The 5,232-nt window shown below is 41.8% G+C and overlaps 1 protein-coding gene across 1 annotated transcript in view; it reads right to left on the bottom strand.

The window, feature by feature from the left end:
• The window catches only part of PRKCE (protein kinase C, epsilon), a gene marked incomplete at its 3' end in the record, with an annotated part of 314,978 nt that overhangs the window by 9,435 nt on the left and 300,311 nt on the right, over positions 1–5,232 (bottom strand). The window lies entirely within an intron of this gene.

Genomic DNA, 5,232 nt, shown 5'->3' with positions numbered 1-5,232 from the left:
GACCAATAACAATGAAAGAGATTGAAGCTGTTATCAGAAGGCTCCCAACAAAGAAAAGCCTGGGACCAGATGGGTTCACTGCAGAATTCTACCAAACCTTCAAAGAGGAATTGATACTGATTCTCTACAAACTATTCCAAAAAATTAAAACAGAGGTCATTCTCCCAAACTCATTCTATGAAACAAACATCACCCTGATACCAAAACCAGACAAAAATACAACAAAAAAAGAAAACTACAGGCCGATATCCTTGACGAATATAGATGCAAAAATCCTCAATAAAATACTAGCTAACAGAATACAGCAACACATATGTAAAATTATACACCATGATCAAGTGGGATTCATCCCAGGGATGCAAGGTTGGTTCAACATACGCAAATCAATAAATGTGATACACCATATCAACAAAATCAAAGACAAAGACCATATGATCACCTCCATAGGTGGTGAAAAAACATTTGACAAAATTCAACATTTGTTCATGATAAAGACTCTCTACAAGTTAGGTATAGATGGAAAGTATCTCAGCATAACTAAAGCCATATATGATAATCCCACTGCCAATATCCTCCCAATATCCTTAAGAACAGGAGCTAGACAAGGATGCCCACTCTCACCACTCCTATTCAACATAGTGTTGGAAGTACTAGCCAGAGCAATCAGAGAAGAGAAAGAAATAAAGGGCATCCAGATTGGAAAAGATGAAGTCAAACTGTCCCTGTTTGCAGATGACATGATCCTATATATCAAATAGCCTAAAGCCTCTACAAAAAACCCCTTAGAGTTGATATATGATATCAGCAAAGTTGCAGGATACAAAATCAACACAAAAAAAATTGGTAGCATTTCTATACTCCAACAGTGAACATGCAGAAAAAGAAGTCAAGAAAGCTAGCCCATTTACACTAGCCACCAAAAAAATAAAATACTTAGGAATAAAGTTAACCAAGGATGTGAAAAATCTCTACAAAGAAAACTACAAACCACTGTTGAGAGAAATTAAAGAGGACACAAGAAGATGGAAAGATATCCCATGCTCTTGGATTGGAAGAATTAACATTGTAAAAATGTCCATACTACCCAAAATGATCTACAAATTCAATTCAATCCCCATCAAAATTCCAATGACATTTTTCTCTGAAATGGAAAAAACTATCCTAACATTTATATGGAATAACAGAAGACCACGCATAGCCAAAGCAATTCTGAGCAAAAAAAATCTGGGGAAAAAAAAAAAAGCTGGAGGCACAACACTACCTGACTTTAAACTATACTACAAAGCAATAATAACCAAAATAGCATGGTACTGGCATAAAAACAGACACACGGATCAATGGAATATAATAGAGAATCCAGAAATCAACCCATACACCTACAGCCATCTGATCTTTGACAAAGACATCACGTCTACACACTGGGGAAGAGACTGCCTCTTCAGCAAATGGTGCTGGGAAAACTGGATGAAACTAGATCTATACCTTTCACCATATACCAAAATCAACTCAAAATGGATTGCAGAATTAAATATACACCCTGAAACAATAAAACTCCTAAAAGAAAACATAGGGGAAACACTCCAGGAAGTAGGATTGGGTACAGACTTCATGAATATGACCCAAAAGCACAGGCAACCAAAGGAAAAATAAACAAATGTGATTATATCAAACTAAAAAGCTTCTGCACAGCAAGGAAAACAATTAACAGAGTTAAAGGACAATCAACAGAGTAGGAGAAAATACTTGCAAAATATACATCTGACAAAGAATTAATATCCAGAATATACAAGGAACTCAAACAACTTTACAGCAAAAAAACAAATAACCCAATTAAAAAAGGGGCAAAGGAGCTGAATAGCCATTTCTCAAAGGAAGATATATGAATGGCCAACAGACATATGAAAAAATGCTCAACATCACTCAGCATTCGGGAAATGCAAATAAAAACCACAGTGAGATACCATCTAACTCCAGTCAGGATGGCTAATATCCAAAAGACTGAGAATGATAAGTGCTGGAGAGGTTGTGGAGAAAAAGGAACCCTCCTACACTGTTGATGGGAATGCAGAATGGTGCAGCCTTTATGGAAAATGGTATGGAGGTTCCTCAAACAATTACAGATAGATCTACCATATGACCCAGCTATCCCACTGCTGGGAATATACCCAGAGGAATGGAAATCATCATGTCAAAGGGATACCTGTTTTCCAATGTTTATTGCAGCACTATTTACAATAGCCAAGAGTTGGAACCAGCCCAAATGTCCATCATCAGATGAGTGAATAAGGAAACTGTGGTATATCTACACAGCAGAATACTACTCTGCTATAAAAAAGAATGAAATACTACCATTCACAGCAACATGGATGGACTTAGAGGAAATTATATTAAGTGAAATAAGTCAGGCACAGAAAGAGAAATACCACATGTCCTCACTTATTTGTGGTAGCTGAAAATAAATAAATAAATACAAAAACAAATGGGGGGGTGGGGAAGAAGACATAACAATCACAATTCCATGAATTTGTTAAGACAAGTGAACAGATATGATGTTGATGGGTGGGAGGGGGCAGAGGGAGGAGGGAGAGGGAGGAATTGGTAAAGGGACACGAAAATCAACTATATTGTATACTGATAAAATAAAGTTAAAAAAAAAAGAAAGAAAGTAGAAAATGCTACCAGGGATCAGTTGAGCAGGATAAGGAAGTTTTAACTTTTAAAGAGGGTGGGGCAGGACAGAGTAAGCCTTGTTGAGAAAGTGCTGTTGAGCCAACACTTGAAAATGTCCACATTTGGGGGGCAGGAAGAGAGACAGCAAAAGAGTTGGAGAAGAAGCCACCCGAATGCCAGAAGAGACCAAGGCCAAGTCCCAGAGAGCAAGGACGGAGAGGGCTTAACATAGAGGGGCTCAGTTGAGCCAGTGAGTGGGGCTTCGAGGCTCCAAGGAGGGATGGGGGACAAGGAAACAGAGGCAGAAAGTGCAACAGGAGTCACTTCCACAAGTAGCAGAACCCAAGCTTGCAGCAAGAGGCCCAGGCCAGAACACACACTTAATTTGGAAAGTAGCATAAACTAGTACCCCCAAATAAGACTAGTACCCCCAAGACCTCCTCACTGGCTGGAGACAAAGGCAGAGGCCACTGGAGGCTGGAGGGAGGCCCACCCTCCAGGCCATGCTCTCCCCCGTAGCCACAGCTGTCTTCTAAGTGTACTAAGTGTATGAGGCAGGTCACTCCCCTGCCTGAGTATCTCCAAGGGCTTCCCCTGCACTAAGAACTGAGTCCAACCTCTCATGATGGCAAAGGAGCCATGTATAATCATACCCCATCTGTCCCTCCAACCTCCTTTCACCCCACTCTCCCCTGAGCTTCTTTCAGTTTCTCCATGGCACCAAACTTTTTCCAGAACTTGCTGTTCCTTCTGTCCACATGCCCTTTCCCCTGGTAGCCACCTGCCTGAAACTCCCCTTAGATCAGGTTTCTGCTCCAATGTCACCTTATGGGACAGGCCCTTCCAGACTCTACAGCACCCCCCATAACATTCTTTTCCTGTTTGTCTCCTTACCCTCCTTTGTGTCTTTTCAGCACTTATTTTTATTCAGTGTGATACACAGTCGCGAGACTGTATGCACAGACTTTGTTCACTGTACCACCAGCACCTGGCACATACTAGATGCTCAATAAATGTTTGTTGAATAAATGAATGTAGGAATGAAACACCCTATTTGCTTCCTTTGCTGCTCTTCTCCCAATTGTTAGTACATATGGATGTATTTTTTATTTATTGCTCACCTCCCACTGGATTGGGAGCTCCACAAGGCAGGGTGATGGCTTTATGTTCAATGCTTACTGAGCGTCTAGCACAATGCCTGGCACGTTGGAAGTACTCAATAAACAGTAGTTTATTTAATTAATGAATGGGAGGGAGGGAGGGAGAGTGGGAGAGAAAAGGAAACAGATGAGGAAGTGGGAGAAAAAATTAGGGGAGGGAAGGAGGGAAGTAAAGAGAAAAAAAGAACTGCACAAAAGAGTAACATGTTCTGATGTAGCATTTCCCAAAATATAGTACATGGGTCTCCAGACACCCACAAAATGATTTTAGGTCTTTCAAAATTTTTCATATGATGACTTATGTTAATTAATCACAGTGGGTGATACTGGTTTTCTATCTATAATAGTGATATAAAATTTCTTTGTAAGATACACATAATTAAGTAAATATCAGGAGTCAATGAAATTAACAAGAAAAGCAAATCATGGTACAGAGGGTAACTGAATAAGGCAAATTTTGTGAAAGTGGCATGCAAACTACTGAACTTTGGGGCATTCTGATGGGTGAAAGAAGCCAGGATTGGAAGTCAAGGTTCCTGGGCTGTTACCCAGTCTTGCCGCGGTCCAGCAGAGTGACCTTGCGCAAACTGATTGCTTAACATCCCTGCACCTCAGCTTTCACAGATTTCAAAAGGGGATAGGTACTGTCACTTACTGGATACAGTACAAGTGGCAGTACCTTGTAGAAGTGGCTGTGCTGAGAAAGCATAAAGTGTTCTCACACGTGAGGGATGATTATTTATAGGGGCAGGGACAGTCTATCTATTACATGTCTGAGTCCAGCATGGCTGCATGGGTGTTGAGTGGACAAGATCTTTTCTGATTGGCTATTGGGCCACAGCAGGGCTATCGTGGACACTGGGGGCAGTGCCCTCTCTCCCCTCCTTGCTCTTCCCCAGCACAGGCCCCGGATGAGGATGGGTCACTGGTGGCAGATAAGAAGGAGCGTCCAATACTCAGAGTGAGTGGCAGAGGTGATGACAGTTCAGAGGTCCTCAGAATGCTGGAGGACTCAGGTGTACACAGCATGCCATCTCAGGAAACACAAAGTATTGTCCCTTTCCCACAAGAAGAGCAATTTATCCCGAGCCCCATGTTCTTGGCAGCAGTCCTCAAAACTATGCCTGAACTCCCAGGTGACTGTCCTCGACTCTTCCCATTCAGTCTTGAGCAGAGGCAGGAGAAAGAAAGTGATAAAAGTGTGTGTGTGTGTGGGGGTGTGTGCATGAGTGTGTGTGTGGATGTGTGAGTGTGGGCGTGTGCCTGAGTAAATATGGAGTGTGGGTGTGCATGAGTGTGTGTGTGGATGTGTGAGTGTACATGAGTGTGAGGGTATGTGTGAGTGTGTGGGTGTGTGTGAGAGTGTGTGTGAGTGTGGGCGTGTGCCTGAGTAAATATGGAG

This window comes from Galeopterus variegatus, unplaced genomic scaffold, assembly GCF_000696425.1.
Source record: "Galeopterus variegatus unplaced genomic scaffold, G_variegatus-3.0.2 Scaffold1073, whole genome shotgun sequence".
Taxonomy (NCBI): Eukaryota; Metazoa; Chordata; class Mammalia; order Dermoptera; family Cynocephalidae; genus Galeopterus; species Galeopterus variegatus.
This window is presented reverse-complemented; position numbering and strand designations above follow the sequence as displayed.